Source organism: Grammomys surdaster, unplaced genomic scaffold (assembly GCF_004785775.1).
Source record: "Grammomys surdaster isolate TR1022 unplaced genomic scaffold, NIH_TR_1.0 125979, whole genome shotgun sequence".
In the NCBI taxonomy this organism is placed as follows: Eukaryota; Metazoa; Chordata; class Mammalia; order Rodentia; family Muridae; genus Grammomys; species Grammomys surdaster.
The window spans coordinates 2,807,669-2,829,618 of record NW_021620795.1 but is presented as its reverse complement, the minus strand read 5'-3'; the positions used below and the strand labels follow the sequence as shown (position 1 = coordinate 2,829,618).

Sequence of the window (21,950 nt, the reverse complement as noted above, 5' to 3'; positions counted from 1 at the left end):
AGGAAGGAAGGAAGGAAGGAAGGAAGGAAGGAAGGAAGGAAGGAAGGGAGGAAGAGAGGGAGGGAGGGAGGGACGGAGGGACGGAGGGAGAAGGGGCAGAGGGGGAGGGAAAAAAGTTTACTCTTCTTGCTGCCTACACAATAAAATCTAAATGCCTAAGCATGGCTTATAAAAGTTGGCCCACTAACCTGGCATGGTTGTGCACACCTTTGATCCCAGCACTCAGGAGGCAGAGTCAGGTGGGTCTCTGTGAGTTCAAGGTAGCCTAGTCTACAAAGCAAGTCCAGGACAGCCAGGGCTACATGGAGAAGCCCTGTCTCAAAACAAACAAACAAACAAACAAAGCCCACCTTCACTTCCCTGGCTCTGCCTATGCAGAAACAGCCTCAGAATACACTACTAAATGACGGCACAGACTGGAAAGCAGTGTGCACATCTTAAACTAAGCAAATAGACTAGAAGAAGAAGAACAAGTACTGTATGATTGTACTCTTATGGAATGCCTGGAATATTCAAAATTATAGTATAAAAGGAAAAATTGCAGTTACCAGGGACTGAAGAGAGGAGAAAAGAATAGGAAGTTATTACTAAAAGGCTATAAATTTCCATGGGGTGATTAAAAAATGTTTTTAAATGGTGCCAAATCTTGTACAAATATAATTATAGCATTATAATTATATGAGTGACATTATTAAATAACTCAGTTAAGATTTTTAAATAAATTCACAAAAAAATGAATAGTGTTACCAAAATCTATTAAGCTGTACACTTGGAAGAGCTGAGTCATATTACATGTAAATTATATCTCAGTAAAAGTGTTAAAAAATACCAGCAACATTTACATAAAATGCCAGTGAAAGACCAGGAATGTAGGCACCTACGTGCTAAGGGAGATGAACTGTACATGGCAAACATGCATCTGTTCTCTTTTCTAACCTTTTCCAATGGTCTCTATATTTTCATAATTAGCTTTACGATGTTGCCTTTGTAGCCAAAATTAGTATAGGGAGGCAAGCATGCTAGCTGCAGCCTTCCTCACTGGGTGAGCCTTAGCCACTGAGTCTGGGTTCTGATGGGGTTGTGTCTAATGACCCAAATGAGATTAATGATGTCACCAGGGACTCTGGAGGAAGACTGCTGGGATTCCTGCACTCGTGAAGTGCCTCTTAGGGGTTATTTCCTCATCTGCACAGTGGGGATGATAATGTACCTATCATACAGAGTTAATAAGATAGTAAGGAAGATAATTTACACAAAGAGCTTTTTCTTAACCATATCTGATATCCAGTTTGACCTAAATGGTTAGTCATGTACCAGCTGCTATTATTTTTACTGCTGATATTAGAATAACTACGCATAAAAGAATCTTTCACTGTATGTAATCCTCCATTAAAGCAGGAACTGGAAAACTGTGCTACGTGGGCCAAATTTAACATGTTGCCCATTTGTGTGTGGACCCCAACCTAAAAAAAGCTTGTAATATTTTTTTCTTTTGAGAGAGTGCAGTCATCAAAAATAAACACAGTTGCATGGTATTAACTGATGTTGGTCATAGATGCCACAGTAGAGAGAGAAGCTCACCAAGATGCTAAATCTTCATTTTCAAAAGGAGTGGAGGGGTTCAGTGTTCAGGGAAAAGACTGACCTGCAGCTAGCTCACTCTGGTCACTTTACTCAAACATTATACAAGGTTAGTTGGGGCTTGAAAAGGTTGCAGCCACCAAAGTCATCTTGCCCTGGTTGCCCATGAGAACAGACGACCCACACAAATCTCAGTCCCTTTTGACCATGGCTAGCCATAACCAAAAGTAAGAACTCCAGGTTTGCCAGAAATGTCTTAGGACCAAGGTTGGAACGGCTGTATGTTCTCACATAGCACCGAGTACAGATTCTCTAGAGAGACAACATTTCTTCAAGGTTCAAGCTGTTTCAAAACAATTTCTCAGCCTCTACTGACCCAAGCATAGCAAAGGCTTTGCTGAAATAATTCACTTAAAACAGACACAATGTCTTTACTGTGTATTTCACTTAAAGCCAGACGTAAAGGCTGTGCTATACATATCACTACAGCATGGACTGCTCAAGGACAAGCCAAACTGGAAAGGAAGGCAGGGGCTGGGACGTAATCTTAGGTACCATCCATGGGAGATCACTCAGCAGGCTGAGGATGAGGGAGAGCAGCAAGCAAGTCTGTTTGCCATCTTAGAGCAGGAGGCTATGCTGGACAGACCAGATCTGTCGGTGCACATGGACATGCACTTGAAACCCAGCAGGGTCCAGAGAGGGACAGGACAGTCAGCCTGGACCTTCCTTATTGCTGCAGTTCCTTCATCCTGATAAGGGCACTGCCCAGGCAGAACCACTCAATCTGAGTCAAAGTCCAGTGAGGAAGTTTATCTGTAACTGCAACCTCCAGCTTGATCTTCTTGCCATCCTTGCCTGTCAGTGAGTCCATTTCTGGGTAGAACTTAATGGTTCCCACTATGTTCAGGGCTGTGACAATTTCTGGGAATGCAGTCTGTTAAGTTCCTGTGGTAGGAGGTAATAATTAGATTCTTCTCCCCCTTGGTAATGTCTTTCCTATCCCATGAGCCAATGTAAGGGCCAGAGGTATTGCCCAAAACAATGCCTCTCATTTCTTACCATCCTGCTCAGTGGTGACATGAATCTGCTTAGAGCGTGGTGAGATGGAGCACTTGGACTTAGACTTGAGTCTGTAGGACAGTACCTGTTAGTCATAGCTGTTGACTGTCCCATGTCCTCAGAGCTTGAATTGATCAGCTGCTAATCAAACCCACTCTGACGTCGAGAGGCCAGCCTTTCTTCTCCACTACGATGCCTCTTTCTGCCACCATGTGACCCAAGTCAAGGGTAAAGGGCCCATTGGTGTACAACATTAGCTCACTGAGGTTAATTTTAATCACTTGATCACACTGGCAGCCAAGGTCAGGCACTAAATGATCCTTGAATTCTTTAGCTAGATTGGCAATGTCTGCTTGGCCTATGTTGCTCAAATACTTCTCCCTGTGGTTGTATGGGAACACTGATATGGTGGCCCAATGTCTGCACCCTCGTGGCAGGTTGTTGCCATGCCAGTACAGGAGTTGAAATTGACACCAGGCCCTTGGTATCCCACAATAGCACCTATGCCACCTGTGAGGATGTCCACCACTTTCAGGATCACATCTTTGGGTGAGTCCAACTTGAAAGGGAGTCCATCAGCTTCATCCCAATCACCTTGGGACATTTCAGCCCCCAGGGTATCCCAGCCATGACATCCATGGCATCAGCACCCTCTACTCCGATGCAGATGCCTCCTAGACCACCATCACTGGGGTGTGGGAGTCAGTGGCAATCAGAAGAACTCCAAGGTATGCATGGTTTTCTAGAATAATCTGGTGAATGATTCCAGAAGCCCACATCATACTTGGCACCCAGAGTTGCCAGAAACTATTCACTTCCTGGTTTGTCTTTGTCCCTGCAGGGGTCTTTCTCACACCTCAAGCTGGGCCTCAGTCAGATAGTCACAGTGGGCATTTGATGGCATGGCCATATCGGGCAGCCCACTGCTAATGGACTGCAGAAGAGCAATCTGGGCTGTTGCATCGTACACGGCCACCTGATCAGGGTGCAGATGCCGCTGTCTTTCCCCACCCTGCCTCCTGGTTGGCTGGGTCACCCAGGTATCCTATTCTGGGTGGAACATGATCTTCTCTGAGAGAGTCAGAAGCTAGTTCAACTCTTTGTGGACAACGTTACTGTTTTCTAGCAGATTATAACAAATGTACTCTTTGGGCTCAAAGTGGCTCACGGTTACATTGGCCTGTTGGCACGGCACAGAGGCTACATGGTACTGCCACATAGCCAGGGCCTTCTGCAGCTGGATCACCAGTAGGCTGTGCTATTTTTTGCACTGACAAAGATGAGGTAGCATCACTTTTAATATTTTTAGTGAAAGAAAAGACTATTTCATGACATGAAAACTGTTTAAGTGAAATTCTAGGGTTAGCAATAGAGTTTTATTAGAACACATCTACTCCTATTCACTTACATATACCTATGTCTATTTTTATCCAGTAGCCTATCTGATCTGGAAAGCCAGAAATATTAATGATCTAGTAGTTTACAAAAATGTCTGCTGATCCTTTGCAAGGGGATAAAATCTAAAATCAAACCACAGCACTTGTTAGGGTTAATCCACAGTATGTAAAATCCACCAAGGAATTGGACTTTCATTGATATTTATTGAAAGACTAAACCCAACACCTCTAACCCACTATCTCCACAGCAACCAGCCTGGGGAACCAGGCTACAGCCTCTATGGTAACTGTCCAGGGAAGTCAGGACTTGGTCAGTGCCTACCCACCTCCTAATTTTTGTCTCTGCTCCCAAATAAACACTCTACTCTTCCCCCAAACCAACTATATACGATGCCTCATTTCTAGTGAGCTAGCTCACCTCCTCCTTCTTCATGACAGTGACTGACCTCCAATCAAAACATGGACCTGAGACCTTCTAACATGTACAGCTTTCCCTCTGTGTTGTCTGCTCTTGAGTCTCTGCCAAACACTAGAGATGATGGTAGGTTCTCTTGCTACAGCACGTCCTGTATAAACACCATCTGCTTGTTTTCCTTTGGGTAGTCTTTGTTTCCTTTCAGTTGACCTGGAAATTTCTTCATCCCCAGAGATACTGTTGCCATGGACTCAGTCTTAAATGGCATATAGTACCCAAAGAGATCCCTTGTGCCTTGCTGTTCAGAGTGTCAAATCTGCAGTGATATGGTAAAATTGCATGTGGATAAATTATACTCTTCTATCGAATTCCTGGGTGTATATTCTCCATTTCCTAGGACTGGGCTTTGTTATTAGTCTCCATTTGTTTGGAGAAATCAGTCCATTTCTTTTCATATTTCTGTTTGTCTTCATCCTGTGTTGTATGCTATCTCAAAGTGTTGCTTCCCATAGAGAGCCACAGAATACAGTCCCTATGTTAGTTGAAAATGTTATTTAACCCAGAATCACAGACTGGGAGTTTTGTGGTTCTACCAAATTAGCACTCACATGGGGAAACTTTATGTGGGTCATAAAAAAAAAAGATATTCTCTTCCTTCCATCTTCTATGTTTATCCTAAGATACTGGCTTTAATCCAGAGAGGACAATTCTCTCTGGTTTTCCTGAAGGAAGAAAGGAAGGCCAAAAACTGTCAAATCACTATTTGCAGGCAACCAGCCAAAGGTTTGGAGGTGTGAGACACAGGACCTCATTCTCAACCAACTGTGGCCATCACACAAAGGTTACTTAAGCATAATTCTTCTCTTCTCTAGAAGAAAGAAGAAAAGAAACCCTGCTGCTTCTTATGCATCCTTTCATTATAATCCTGGTCCTTATGCCTATCCTACATAATTTCACCAAAGCTATCTTCAACAGGAACTATAGGAATTATCTGGCTTCAAGAAAAAGATGCTTTATGACACACCTTGGTGGAGCCAAGGGGAAGAATACAAACTCTCCAGACCCAATTTTATTCACATACAGAGGCCTCCAAACAAAATTCTGATTTAGAATTGATTTCCTAAAAAGTAACTTGGCCCAACTGAATGAACAATTTGGGAATCTGAATACAAACTAATTTCTCCACAAAATCCTCCTCTTCCTTTTCCTGCTGTTGCTTCCTGGTATGCTGCCCTCTCTGCTTCCTTATCCTCTAGTCTCTCCTCTGTGGACGTCTGTCCTTCCTCCTTTCCTTGTACAAACTCCCTCACTTTCCCATCAACATTTCTATACCTCCAAAGTGCCAGCTGCTATTCTACGATCCATCCCACCTGTCTTAGGGTTTCTTATTGCTGTGATAAAACATCATGACCAAAATCAGCTTGGAGGAAAGGGATTTTATTTCACCTTTACAGCTTTTAAGTCCATCACTGAGAGAAGTCAGGGTAGGAACTGCAGGCAGCAGTATGAAGCAGGAACTGGAGCAGAGTCCACAGAGAAGTACTGCTTACTGGCTTGCTCATCTTAGTCCATCCAGGAGCATCTGCCCAGAGTGACACCACACACAATGAGCTGGTCCTCCTACATCAATCACTATTCAGCAAAGTGTTCTACAGGCTTGCCCACAGGCATATCTGGTGGGGCATTTTCTCAAGTGATCTTGTCTCAACTGAGCTTGTGTCAATTTGACAAAAAGACAAAAAATAAAAACTCACCAGGACACCATCCATGAGCCAGATATTCAGAAAACTATAGAATTTTAACTGTACATTTGTTGAGTGCAAAGCTATTTTAAGGAGTCCCTAGATGCAGACAAGACTTCTATTTCTAGAATTAAGGGTTATTTTGAGAGCATATGACCTGGGTTACCAGACTTTACCAACTTGAACATAAGTTCAATGAAATGTAAATCTTCAACAGTTCTGCTCCACAAAAACACCTATAACACCTGTCTTTCCATAATATATATATATATATATATATATATATATATATAATTTAATTATGTGTGTGTGTATGTGTGTGTGTGTGTTAAAAAAGAAAGTCCTAAAAGTAGAATAAAGCATTCTAAAATATATACCCAGCCATCTCCAATAAACATAGGTCAGACCATAATTAATCACAAATGGGAAAAAAGTGAAACCTTAACATAATTCTAGAATAGATCAGAAAATAACTTTTTATGCTTTTTAAAAGATGGCACTACACTGTGTATGTATGTAGTATGTGTGTGTGTGTGCCCATAGGTGCTCATGAGTAGACACGTGTACATGCTGTGCAAATGCATGAGGTGGAGTGTGTTAGAGAACAGCTTGCAAGAACCATTTTTTTCTTTCTGTGTGGCTCTCAAGGCTTGGACCGAGGTCATCAGGCTTGGCAGCAGGCACCTTTCCCTAGTGAGCCACAGAAAACAACCTTAAACATTTAAGAAAAAAGATACTAAGTTAACAGTGGGCTCTTTCATCTTATCCAAAGATATTCCCACAAGCCCCTACAGCCACATAGTCTACTCTCCCAGATACTCACCAGCAACCCTCCTAAGAATAGGTATTGGAAGGCCCATAGGTCAAGGCTTTCATCTCAAACGCTACCTTCTCCTGCTAGAGACACACATAGTAAAATATCACAAGAGGCTCCTATACCACATACAGCTCCCCTCCCATAGCTTAAACAGCCTCTAAACTGGGTGTGCTGACACACACCTGCAACCCCAGCATTTAGGAAGCTGAAGTAGGATAATTGCTATGAGTTTGAGGAGACTGGGTTAGATAGTAGGCATCAGGCCAGTGAGAATACTGCATCAACTTTTCCTGGAGCAATGTGAACAAACACCTCCTCACGCCAGAGAGGCAGCAATGAAAATCAAATCAATGATTCCATCTAAGTCTATCTTGGTGACATGATGAAATCATTGGGCTTCCCTACAGAAACACAGGTGGGTACTGAGTTATGTACCAGTGTGAATGACACTGCTTTTGTCCCTGAGAAGCTTGACCCTATACACCTCAGAGTCACATTCCATGCATTTTAGGAACGATACTCCTAGACACAGAGAGACTTGTTTTATGAAGTGCTGCCACTGGATGTGAGCTCCACAATGAGAGCATCTTTGATTAACTGGGTAAACGATCAGAGGAGTTCTCAGTGACAGAAACCTTACAAACAGAGCTGTCTTTAAGAAATACACTGCTAACTCTGGCAGGAGGTATTAATGTCTGCCTCCATCTCAGAAAGACTCCAGGTTGGCCTCTACTCCTCAGCATGGGTGGACAAGCACTCTGCTCTCAGCTTCCTCTCGGCTAGCCACAGGGGGTCTGTTCTACCATTCTCTGCCTACAGAAAAGAATAAACTAAACACCATCCTACAGAAACACTTCACTTTCTAAGTCTATCCCCATGACCTGTGAAATTTGTTCCCTTGACCTCAGCTAAGCAATTGATGTTTCTGGTACTGAAGTAACTCACACAGACTATTAATTATTCCCATCTTAGTCACTAAGGTCACCATTTCAGTTATTGTGTTCCACCCCAGGTCGCAAACACTTACGCACAGCTAGTCTCCCATTAAATGACTCCATGCTAACACAACAATAAAAAGGTCAACAAGGCCTTACAATATGGCTGACTCTGGAGTCAACTGGATAGAAGGTCTAAGAGGTAAAAATATGGATCTTTAGCCTTTCCTGGATGATAAAAAAAAAAAGGGAGAACACACACCAATAGACAAAGAAACCATGTCAGAAAGAATCCTGGCTCATGCCACAATAGTCAGGATTTGGCTAGTAACACCCAACTTTTCCCTATTTTTTATCTGTACCTCTAACTCAGGACCAACCAAAGAAAACCAAATATTCACTGCAAACCAATTCCAAGATGGGCTTCACTTTTAGTTATTCCTGCAGCATCCTCCATGGAGTCAAGGTACCAGGCTCCCGCTTTGTCACTATGAAGCTTTCTCACTCCACACCAGACCCTGAGGATCTCCATCAAACGATAGTGTCTGCAGCTCTTGTTAAAGGGGGCTCTGAATAAACATAACCTCCCTTCTCATTTGGTAGTCATCTGGTTTCCATATTACATATAACACACATAGGCACATACTTAGACACACATGTAAAAGTAGCAGAGCCACATACAAAAGTCTAAAAGTCACCACAGCCATATGTCAGTGACACAGCATATTCTCACCTGTCTGCCTATCGCCCACAGGCTCAGGTTCAGTTGCTTGAGTTAATAAATATCACCTCCCCACACAGGCACATCCATTGTTCTTAGATCCCTTTCACTGGTGCACCAAGGCTCTGCTCAGGCCAGGAGCTGACGCACTTCATATGCCAGGGCAGAATGACAAATGGGTCACCAGTGTAAATAGGAATCACTGATCCCAATACCACCCTGCAGCCAGGCATGTCCAGCCAAAGGACTCTCATCAGTTTGCCCCAGACTGACATACAAAAAGTGTCTCTTCTCTACATGCCATGTCTCGAGAAAGCTGAGGTAGCAGGAAGAATCTCTCTCTGGTCCCCACTAATGAGTTTAGACCAATCCCAGACACAAACTGTCAAGCTCAACACATGTCTTTTTTTCCAATTAATTCTCACCAGAGCCTGATGGTGCAGGTAGTATAAATGAACTCATGGTGTGGATGAGGAGACCAGACCTAAGGAAATTCAAGTCCTGGGTCTCTTACACCATACATGAGCTTCTGCTCTGAGAAGGGGTGTGTATGCCCTAAGGGGCTTCAGCAAAACCTTCCACCTGAGAGGAAAGTAAACAAAATGGCTAAGGAAAGTTGCATCCCCAGAAAATGATCTGAAGAGTTCTATAATTGGATGTGTTCTACACTTTCAAATCTAAGAACTGTGTAAATTACAGGCTATACCATGCTTTCAAAATTGTAGGTGAATCCCATAATATGCTCACACCCCCCCTAATAAGGGTAGTCCATCTAAATTACATTAACTAATGTTGGTGATGTGAAATAATATTGCTAAGCCTGACGATCATCGTAACAATGCGTTGCTGAACACTAATAATCTCACACAGATTCCAGACACAACTACCAAGTTCTTTGCCTCTTTGTCATTTAATCTTCACAACAGGCCAGGAAACGGAAGCTAAGGAATCTAGAAAAGGCCCCATAGCTGAGCAGGAGCTTGAGTCCAGCATTACCTGTCAGAATTCACATCTGTGCAACTACTACCTTCTCAATTCTATGCACAGCCCTGTTGGACTGACCACCCATGTTAACAGCTCAACCATGACAGCTTATGATGAAGAACAGCAATTATACACTGGGAGAGGAAAGCCATAATTATTCAGGAACGGGAAATTATATTCTAATGTCTGCTCGGTCCAATATCAATATTGCCAGTTCTAGTTAGAGTCAGGTCTTGTGCTTTAATAAATATAGAACATAAATTCCTCTTGGTGTCTCAATTAATTGTAGTTTTTAAATTAACCTGGCATTAGCAATTGTCTCCCTAATGATTTAAAATAAGCAGCAATTTCATATAATAGCCTATTTTCATATCAAACCAGCATTTCAACAGCAGCATTTCACAGTCTACTATCCAGTACATTTTAGTCAACAGTCCCATAGAGTTACAGGAGAGTCAGGCTAAAATTAATAAAAATATCCAGAAATCAAACTAATATGTGAACTGTATCACAGAGTCATGGCATCAGGAAGGTTAGAACCACTGGGCTAAAGCTACCATTCTTTAAATTGACCTGACAGAGAGGCCTAAAAGCAAGGACTAAAAGAAGTATCTAGTCAACAGCCAAGAGAAACCGAAACCCTCAGGCCAATAGCCTTCAAGGAACTGAGTCCTGTCAATGACCTCATGGACAAGCTCATTCACATTCAAGCCTTCAGAAGCCACCACAGCTTTAGTGGCATAACTAAGTGTTAGAGACACTGAACTATGGGACCAGCCTCCTGGCCCACAAAACATGTGAGACAGTAAGTATCGTTGCTTGAAGCCCCTAGGTTCAGGATAACTTCCATATTAACAATAGATAATGCAGATAAACTAAGTTGCTCAGAAAACTCCCACTTAAAGTTCCCAAGCTCCTCCTAAGTCTCACTAAAGAAATAGTTTATAGAACATTTACAAATAGGTTTAGATGTTCTCATAACAGCAGCCCTGATACGAGGCATGGAAGCAAGCACTCCTAACAGTCAAAGCTGGGCTAGTCACAACTATGCAACAGAACACACATCAATGGGATGAAAGAGAAAGTCCATCTCTTAGCAATGTGTTGAAAGTAGGACAGAGGGGCTGGAGAGATGGCTCAGTGGTTAAGAGCAGATACTGTTCTTGCAGAGAACCCAAGTTCGATTCCCAGCACTCATATCAGGCAGCTCACAATGGCTGTAACTTCAGCTCCAGGTTATCTGATAACTTGATGACCTTCTCCTACACACACACACACACACAACTGATAATTAAAAAAGAAAATAGTTTTGAATCATATTTTTTGAAAAAGAGAGTGAGTGAGACAGAATAGAGCAGTTGGATAGAGACTGGATGGCAAACAGGCATAATAAATAAAGAAATAACAATGAACATGAAGCTATTTCTACAATACAATTCAAGATAATCAGCTGGGTTTACTTTTCCAGGGACAAATGCATCTACCGTTACAGTAGCCCTGATGTTCTCTCCCATCAAACTCCCTAACATCTGGCCTCTAACTGAACTTTTCACTGTGTAATTTCTACCAGTAGAGTTACTGGGTCAAGGTTGATTGGCAAGGCCATCCAGTAGCTGCACCAGTTACTGGATTGTTTCTTTTCACTATAATGGCTTCACACAGCATGAATTCAATATATATTACAAGCTATTAATAAACCTCAGTTTTGTGATAGAAATCTGCACAGAAAGTGAAACATTAAAGAGTGCATACGAACAGAATCAATGACCACCATCAGGTTGAATACTATGACCCTTCAGATTCTTTTGTGCATTTATCAACACGTAGACATTGTTCACACAATCTCCGTAATATAAATCAAGAAATACCAGAGACTGTCTACTCCAAGACAGATCTTTTGCAGCCTGTGCAGTTTACTTTTATAATTATATACTCTTGTGATATCGGCCATAAGCTTCCACGTTTAGTCTTATTTACAATAGCTACCATCTCACTTATTAATTTGTAAACTTGGCAATCGAATTCTGAAGCACCGTGTGGAAACTCTGAAGTACAAATTAAAAGATCAACACCTACAGCGAAGCATTATGCAAACAGTCTCAATCAGCTTTTATCTTTAAATAGAATTAATCACTTCACACATCAGCTCTCAAAAAAAAAAAAAGGCACCAAGTGGAAGAAAATATTTTATTAAGAAGAAACACATGAGTTTCTTCAGTCTGGCATAATACTAGCTCTAACTAGTTTTTAGAATACATTAGGAAACCCGAACAACAAAACTATACTACCATCAAGCAAACAGAAAGAGATTTTGCAAGAGTGTGAGAACTTGGCAAATCTGTTAAATCACTGGACTAGACAACAAAAGCAGCAAAGAACACCCATGCCAAGAAGCTCAGTGCTTCCACTATAGGAACAGCAGCTACCTGAAATGAGATCTCAAGGGTGACTGTGGTTTTACAAAGAAACAGCATTTCCTCCATAAAAGTCCAAGTTCCAAAGAGAGGTCAAAGTCATAGGCATGCTGTTCTTATTATTGTATTGCTTTAGAATGTCTCTGCAAGAGTTAATCTTGACTGCCAGTGTGGTGTGATGTGGGATAACGCTGGAGGTCTGCCTCTGAGCCTAACTGGGAGGACCTTTCTGGGTTTGAGTAAAGAGGGAAGCCCCCACTGGATGTGATAAGCATCTTTTCATAGACTTTGGGCCTCAGGCTGAATAAAGAGGAAACAGTGAGAAGAGCCCAAGCACTTATCTCTGTCTCTCTCCCTCCCTCCCTCCCTCCATCCCTCCCTCCCTCCCTCCCTCCCTCCCTCCCTCCCTCTTTCTTTCTCTCTCTCTTTCTCTCTCTGCTCTTCACACTTTGGCCACAGAGCTACAGCCCCTCCCCCACGCCTTATCTCCCATGCTCAAATGAACTCCCAACTGTGAGCTAAAATAAGCCCTTCCTTAAATTACTCCTGTTGTATACTTCACAGCGGTGGAATAAAGTAACTAACAGAGTCACCAAGCAAGCCAGACAAACTGTGCCTGAGGGACAGACCCCCAGTCCTACCTTGTTGAGAGTGTGCCAGAAACCATCTAGGGATAGTTATCAGACAGATGAGCCTCCATTGCAGGAGGCTCGCCTCTTAGGTTAGCCTAGAGTAGTACAACAGAAATAAATGCAAGCCACACATGAAATTCCATATTCTAGCAGCCATATTTAACAAACACAAAAGCAATATATGTTAAAAATCAGTTCCAATAATATCTTTTATTGAACCCAATATATCAAAAATAATTCATCTCAAGACAAGATCAATAGTAAACATTTCTGAGACATTTTATAATAATTTTGTTGTGCCAAATCTGTTAAATGTGTATATCCTATTTAAGTGGATCTCAATCAAGACAACCCATACTTTCGATGCTGAAGAAACTCAGGTGGCTGTGGTTATAGTCTGGACAGGGCAGAGTAGATACAGAAAGGATCTACATACTTTATTAGTAATCAAGACAGTCTATCTTTCATGGATTTAAGGCAAAGCCCAACTATATAACTATTTTTAAAGAGGAAAATGACCCACAGCAACATCTATTTACTTATGAAATAATATATACTGAGCACCTTTTTGGCATCAACATTAAGCCAAGAATTCCATGTAACTCATTTATTTTAATGCTCGCTGTGGCTCTGTGGAAGGTACGTTAGTAATCTCCATTCCACATCAGAAAATTGAAACTTAAAAAAATAAATTAAGGTCCCACTTCAAGAATGTAGTGTTGCATGGGCTTCAGTTCCAGCACTCTGGCTCTAGAATGCACACTGATTTAACAACAGAAATAAAATGTTAAAGTACAAGAAATAGTTGGCCAAGAAATCTTGGTTCTTGGTTTGATATAATGGGAGGGGGGATAGTTGATTGAAAGGCTTGGATATAAGTCTAATTTTGAGGTATGAAGATAAAATCACCTACAAGGTAAAGAAGAGAAGGGATGGTGAACAGACTCAAAGAGAAACTAAAATGCAATGAACAAAATTGTATATCAGTAGTTGGTGATAAAGATGATGAAGACGATGGTGATAAAAACTAATTTTTTTCTGAGTATTTACTTTGGGCTACTACACACTGTGATAAAGTCAAACACTATTGACAGCCACGTTTAAGTAATATTTATGGAAGCTGTCCAGTGCACTGTGGGATGCTTGACATTAAACTAGCAAACCCAGTAAGCTCTCCACCCACAATAAGCACAGCAATAAAAAAAAAAAAAGTGTCTTATAGAGGGCTGGACATGCAGCTCAGTGGTAGAGTATTTGCTAGCACATCTGAGGACCTGGGGTCAACCTCTAACACTAAAGAGGGGAGGGAAAAAAAGACACCAACAAATGTCTTTCTAGATGGCAAAGTCCTTTAGTGAATGGTTTACAGACATTCTTGCTCAAAGTCTCAAGGGGCAGCGTTAAGTGTCTTTACAGTTAAGAAAAACTAAAGTCTGATTGGGCAGAGCTAAGCACCTTAATCCACACGCCTTCCTACCCTAGCTGTGACACTCCTAGCAAAGGTCACCTCCTTCCACAGCCATCACTCATTCCTAGTTTTGCTCACTACGCTCATGGAGAATGAGACCTCCTGCTCTCAACACCAGCATCCAGTCAACTGTGGTTAACAGCAAGACCATGCTTTGTAAGGATTTCAACTATCAGTCTGACCCCTTTCATCTAAGATGAGACATGACTACGAATGGAACTTCACATACAGCAGCATCTCCTGCTTCAAGTAATAGATTTGATCTTGAGATATTAAACGCATGGGAAACAGAAGCTAATTATTATGTCCTATTTTTGTACATGAAAATTACTTATCACCTGTCTGTTAAACAGTTCAAAATGATCTTAAATGATAATTGACTATGAAACTAGGCCAATTTACACCTACAATCCCCCTGAAACCACCTAAGAACTGAGACAATCATAAAACAAGGAAAGAAAAACACTTCTGTGAGTATCAGTTTCTTTGGTTGTCAGACATCAGTTCCCAAGGCCAAATCAGAGAAGGTGCATTTAACTAAACACAACTGAGAATAAAGAAGACCTTTTTCATTTGGACCATGCAGAGGAAAGCCCATGCGTCTCATGCTTAAAACAGCCATTATTATAATGAACACACACAGGGTATTATTAGATACAAAATGAGGAGTGTCTTCTAACCAACTCATTGCCAATATTACTTAAAGTATTGTATGATTTGTTTAACATCTTTACTCCATCCCAATGAGAGGCACACCTGTGTTCAGACCAATTTATCTTTTTTAAAACACATTAGTCACTTGCAGCCACGTACTAGTTACTTTTGTTATTGCTGTGACAAAACACTTGATAGAAGCAACTTAAGGAAGGGCAGCCTTATTATGATCAATCTGACCATAATACAGCCCATCATGCTAGAGAAAGGATGACTGGACCAGTGGCTTTACAGAGAAGTCAAGGACACTGGAAGAACACAGCCCAAGGAATCAACTAAGCAGGACTCATGGGTGCTCACAGAGACTGAAGCTGTAATCATGGAGCCTGCAACGGCCTATGCTAGGTCCTCTGCATATATGTAATGGTTATATAGCTTGGTGTTGTGGGAGTAGGGGCATCTCTGACTCTTTCATCTGCCCTTGGGACCCTCCCCATCCTACTGGTTTGCTTCACTCAGTCTTGATTTGAGGGTTGTGCCTAGTATTACTGTATCTTGTTATGCTCTATGCAGTTGACATCCCCAGGAGGTCTGCTCTTTTCTTTGGAAAATCAGAGGAAGAGTAGACGAGGAGAAAAAGGGAGGTAGGTGGGGGGAGAGAGGCCTGGAGGAGAGGAAGGAGGAGAAACTGTGATCAGCATGTATTGTATGAGAGAAGAATAATTTTTTTAATTTTTTAAAAGAAACTGGCTGTAGCTGTTGGACCAGGAGCATGAGGCAGCTGCACATTGCATCCAAGCAATGAATGGAAGCAGAGAGAGATGAATGCTGATATACAGCTCATGAAGTAAAGCTTCCTCAAAAAAAAAAAAAAAAAAAGGCAGTCCCAGGGTCTGGAGAGGTGGCTCAGCAGTTCAGAGCACTTGGTGCTCTTGCAAAGGACCCAGGTTCAGTTCCCAGAGTCCACATGGTGACTACTAACCATCTGGATTCCTGGTTCCAGGGGATCCAATACTCTCTTCTGGCCTCGCTGAATACCAGGAATACCAGGGCATGCAGAGAGTACACATACATACAGAAGGTTAGATATTTACACAAATAAATAAATAAATAAATAAATAAATAAATAAACCCTTTTCATTAAAAATAAAAAGCTTTAGTTGTTAAAAATGTTCCACAGATACTTTGCAAATAGCTCTCTTCCTTCAGCCATATTCATTACATTTATTTGAGTCGTCTATACTATGACGTCACAAATCAATTGGTAGAAGTCAGTCAAAAAAAGACTAAAATTTCAACAATAGCAATAAATGAGATTGTTTAATAACCTACATGAAATTAAATTACAGTAACAATTAAGCTAATCAAAATACCCAAAATGTCTGCAATCACTTTGCTTACTCCTAATGGGATAGTAATAAAGAGTGACTCTGATTACACTTTTCTGTCATCCAGATGCAAAGAGTGGGACCATGGGCTTATCCTGAGCTCCCCAACTCTGATGATCCCCCAATCCCTCAGGAGAAATTCTGAAGAGACTCCACATTAGATCTCTCAAATCATTAGATCTCTCAAATCACCGCCTCTAGCACTGTGTGGTGACGTCTCTGCTTTACGTTTTCTCTTAAGTTTCTGCTACTATTCTGATTTTAAACAGGGCTTGGAACCACTTGGTCCAGACCTCACAGCTTGAGTAAGTGTCCATGCTGGAAGACAGCACTTGTGTTGGGCTCTGATAAGGATTGTGCAACCCCGACACAAGGCAGCTGCAGCTCCTCAAAATGAGAGGACTTCAAACAAAGAGAAGTGTGTGCAACATCATGGTTTGAGTGACTGAGAAATGTCCCCCATGGTCTTGAGTATTTGAACACTTGGCCCCCAGTTGGTGGTTGTGTTAGGGGAGGTTTAGGTGGTATAGCCGTGTTGGGAGAAGTGCCATCCAGGTTGCTCTCTCTCTCTCTCTTTGAGGTTAAGGATGTGGGTGCTCAGCTCCTGCCACCATGCCTTCACTTTCTACCCTCCCCTTCATGGTGGACTCTCAGCACTCTGGAACCGTAAGAGAACTCTCTCTTCCTTGGGCTGCCTTTGTCGAAGTGTTTTATCATAGCATCAGAAAAGTAACTCATACTCCCTGCCCTAGTCAGACTTTCCCTTTAAGACTTTTCAAATACCACTCTTTCAGATACAAGTCATAACCTCTCCTTTTCATACTGAATATCTATGGAGCACAATGTGGACAAAGGACTAACTTAGTACTGAGACTTGCATGGAAAGGAATTCACAGACCCTGACTTCTTAAAGCTTAAAGTATAGACTTCCCAAAGCAAATGCAAACACCATCTTTTCTAAGAGACCTTCTAAAATTCCTTTCTTTATTATTCTCATGAGAACTCATTCTTGTAAGGATAGACAAATACCCTACTCTGTCTCCTGAGCACACCGTAAAAAGATAAGGGAATGTAAGAAAATATAAAGCAATTAGGCAGCAGCTAGCACGTGGAAGATATCATTACAGATGGAATCTGTTAGCTGAAGAAAACTTTGATTTCAGCTAACAAATACAGAAGAAACTGTCCTCATCAACCAGCTATAAGAGATATCTCCAGGGCTTTATGAATAGTATTGTTGGGTCCATGGCAACAGCATATGAATGAGAAAAGCCACCTAAAAGGTAAATGAAGCCATCCTATGTGCAGCAGTAGGCGGGGTACACATGTGATCATACTAGCCCCTGTCCATGGTTATGCCACAGAATGAACAACATCTCAGCTTGGTGACTAAGCATTAGATTAGTGTCAAATGTATGTTTTGTGGGGAGCCTGACTATTGCTTCTCTGCCAACCTCAGCTAGAGTTGCTGGAGATACTAACTGAGGTTCTTATCCAATCCACAGTTTCACTTCATCTATCCTTTGTTTCTGATACTTTAAAAGAAATTCCCCAGGCTGAAGAGATGGCTCAGCAGTCAAGAGCACACACTGCTCTTCCAGGGACCCCAGTTCAGTTCCCAGCACCTATAACAGGCAGCTCACAACTCCTGTACCTCCAGCACTAGGGGATCCAATGCCCTTTTCTTGCATCTGAAAGTACCTGGACACACATGGCATACCCTCACATAGATACACACAGACACACACAGACACACACAGACACACACAGACACACACAGACACACACAGACACACACAGACACACACAGAGGTGGCAGGCAGGGATAAATAAATCAATCTTTTTAAAAACTGAAGGAAATTCACAAAATTATGGGAAAAAATTGCTGAAACAGATAGATGTGACTGTCCCAAAATCTTTAGCTTTCCTTTAAGAAACAAGTGGAAATCTGTTGTTGCTTCTGAAAGACAAGATTCACCCCTTTGGGGAACAAAAAGAGGAATTTCACAATTGTAGCTAGCAACAACTGTACAAGCTCAATTTTACAAAGGTTGTCTAATTTTTGGTGGTCAAATAAACAGCTAGCTGTGAAAAAGAGCCCAAAATAAGGCTGATATTTTAATAGTAAAAAATTATCTCAGTTAATGGTAAAAATGATCTCAGGTTATGGTCCCTTTTACACTCTAAACCAGTGACAGCCACACAAAACATGACTATATTAAATGCAAATATAGAACAGTGTCTTCTTACAATGAAAACATAATAACACTTTCCCCTCACAACTTCTCTCCAGAGGACAAGACGCCATGATGAGCAGCCACGTTTATTTAGCTTTTTTTCTTCATCTTTTCTATCAAGTACATTTCACCCTGCACAAAAGGCCTACGACTCAATTTCCTGGAAATTCTCCCACTGAATTCTGAGGTGAGAAATTACAATCAACTCAATACTAGGTGTCTAGTAATGCTCTGATTTCTGTACCAAAATAGAATTCTGAGGCTTTCTTTTCATAACTTGCTTTTAAAACTAAACTAGCTGAGTCATGCCCTACCACCCTCCTCAATGGCCGTATGAGGAGAACATGACAAGATTGTCAAAGAGCAAAGAGCAACAAAGGGTGGCAAATGGTAGCAATGGGCTGCCTGGTACTTTGAGTTGACAAGGATGCTATAGACAATGCTAGGTTCAATGGGAAAATCACATGATTAACTAGTGATGTCTGCATCAGAACCAAAACAGAACGTGACAGTGTGCTAATTTTCTTGGCGGCAATCTATCAACATACCAATTAAAAGTAAGAGTCAAGAAATGAGACACAGCTGAGCAGTGGTGGCACATGCCTTTAATCCCAGCACTTGGGAGGCAGAGGCAGGTGGATTTCTGAGTTCAAGGCCAGCCTGATCTACAGAGTGAATTCCAGGACAGCCAGGGCTACACAGAAAAACCTTGTCTTGGGAAAAAAAAGGAACAAAAAGAACTGAGACACATGTTTACCAGCATGAAGATTTGTAAGTTCTTTTTATTTTGTTAAGAGTAATTCGTCCACAGAACTAGAGAGATAACTCAAGCACCCAACTAGTGAGGCTCACAACCACCTGTAACTCCACCTCCAGGGTACTGGGCACCTCTGGGTTCCACAGGTACCTGCACATATATGTAAAGATCCACATACAGGCATACACATGCACATAATTTTAAATTAAATATATTTAAAAGAATAATCTAGTACACAAATCACATAACCAAGAGTTTAGTCATCTGGCATGATGAAGAACATGGATTATCTGATTATTTGGGACAGAGACATATTCAAAATCAGCCAGAAGCAGTAATAACAACCCCAGTAAGGGTACAGGACACTCACATCTTTGTTATGGCTGCATTCTAACAGCCCAATGGAGCTGCTGGCAATGTGCTGTGGTGAAAAGGTACTGACCCCAGAACATCTGCTTCTGTTTCCAAATGTGACTCGGCCTCTGCCAGGATGACCCCTGAGCTTTCACTTCTTCCTCAGTGAAACAAGGATAATTTGCTCCTGCGCCCATCTCAAAGGCGGCTTGGAGGATTAAAATGGGAACACAGGTGAAGTATTCAGAGTATAACACAGCTCAGACAACTTCAATCTCACACATGGGAGTCATTCCAAAAATAAATCCTTAAAAAGTTCACTCAGGCCAACACTGCAAATTATTCTCCACTGAGAGACAGTCGTAATGAGCAGGAGCCAGAGCTCCCCACTGTGCCCTGGACAGAGGCCAGTGCCACTCCATCTGAGTAGCTTGGTCACAGCTTTCAGTAAGAACCGCTGACTGTTCCCTCCTCCTCAGGGGCAAACACGGCAGCCAGGCAGTGGCACAGGTAGTAGCTGCTGCAGAGCACACCCAGTGCACTGACCACTGAGAGGCCTGGAGGTCGGAGCTCCTGCACTGGGGCAGCCCCTCACATGTTCTGCTCTTCCTCACCCTGCTCACACCATAGCTCAGCAGCTAACTAAAGAATACACTGCCCAATTCAAGGATGCTTCCTTCCTGTGTGATAAAGATGAGAATGGCACCATTACACCAAAGGAACTTGGGACTGTCAGGAGGTCAGTGGGTCAAAACCCAGTGGAAGTTAAATTCTAGGACACGATCAGCAAAACAGAGGCTGATGGGAATGGACCATTGACTTCTCCGAATTGTTTACTATGAGTAGAAAAAAAAATCAAAGATGCAGATAGCAAAGGAAGAATCAATGAGAATCCATGACAGGGGAAGAAATGGTCCAAAAAGCACAGAACTACATCACATCAGGACTACCAGAGGAGGCATAGGTCAAATGATCAGAGAAGCAGAGACTGATGAAGACAAAAGACCCAGGAACTATGAAGAACTGGTACATGTAATGAGTACAAAATGAAGACCTACTGTGGTTGTTTGAATGAGAATGGCCATCATAGGCTCATCGTTTGAATGCTCGGCCCCACATTAATGGAACTATTCATGAATAATTAGGAAGTGAGGCCTTATTGGAGGAGGTGTGTCACTGGGAGTGAGCTCTGAGGTCTCAAAAGTCCAAGCCAGGCTCAGTCTCTCTCTCTCTCTCTCTCTCTCTCTCTCTCTCTCTCTCTCTCTCTCCTTCCCTCCCTTCCCTCTCTCCCTCCCTCCCTCCCTCCCTGTCTCTGCCTCCCTCCCTGTCTCTGCCTCCCTCCCTGCCCTGTCTGTGTCTCTGTCTCTCTCTGTCTCTCTCTGTGTCTCTGTCTCTGTCTCTGTCTCTGTCTCTGTCTGTCTCTCTCTCTCTCTCTCTCTCTCTGCTACCTGTGAAATTGGATGTAAAGCTCTCAGCTACTGCTCCAGTGCCATGCCTGCCTACTTCCCACCATGATGGTAGTGGGCTAACCCTCTGAAACTATAAGCAAGCCCTCAATTAAATACTTTCTTTTGTAATGGTTCCCTTGGTCACGGTGTCTCATCACAGCAATAAAACAGTAACTAAGACATGTATATTCTACTACTTCCTCCCACTTCAAATCAAATAGAGTTTGTTATTCAAATCTTTCACACACATACACACACAAAAAAAGAAACATGAAAGAAAAATATTGATTAATAGAACATTAATCTGTTCTGTTTCTATAGAAAAAATTGAATGTCAAAAAATCCTTCTTTCCAGACACAAAATCTAAATATATTAGTTGATGGGCCTGTCTCCTATAAATCAAGCTATATGCCAGTTTTACAATGTAAACACTTATACTACCTTAAAGATAAGAAAGCACTCAGTGGACTCCTTAAAGTTCCAGTTGCTAATGACTGATACTTGCAGTTTTTATGCACACAGCTGTCACTAAACAAATTTCTCATAACTCTACATTCACGAGCAACTCAATGCTCATACGGGATTGAGACCAGTTCACAAAGCTATGTTCTAGACAACTTCAGCAACACAACAGTAGTTTTTAAGACTGTGTTCTGGTTTTTAAAGTTAAAAAATAGTTTGGATTTAAAGTCTTGTCAGTAGAGAAGCACAGTTGAGGGCTGGGAAGGGGCTGTGCAAATATGAGTACCTGAGTTCTGGTCTCTAGCACCCAGGGTCTCACTAGACATTGACTAGATGTGGCAGCTTAAGTCTGTATACTGGTGTGCTGGTGTGGGAAGTAGGGGTCTTGTTGGCCAGCCAGTCTAGCTCAGTGATCTCCAGATTCAGAGAGAGAGAGAGAGAGAGAGAGAGAGAGAGAGAGAGAGAGAGAGAGAGAGAGAGA

General features: G+C 42.0%; 1 protein-coding gene and 1 pseudogene across 3 annotated transcripts in view; both read right to left on the bottom strand.

Annotated features, from left to right (window-relative positions):
- The window catches only part of Erc2 (ELKS/RAB6-interacting/CAST family member 2), an 822,395-nt gene that overhangs the window by 734,561 nt on the left and 65,884 nt on the right, over positions 1-21,950 (bottom strand). The gene's annotated exons all lie outside the window — the stretch shown is intronic.
- The window catches only part of LOC114609712, a 35,556-nt pseudogene continuing 15,917 nt past the window's right edge, over positions 2,312-21,950 (bottom strand).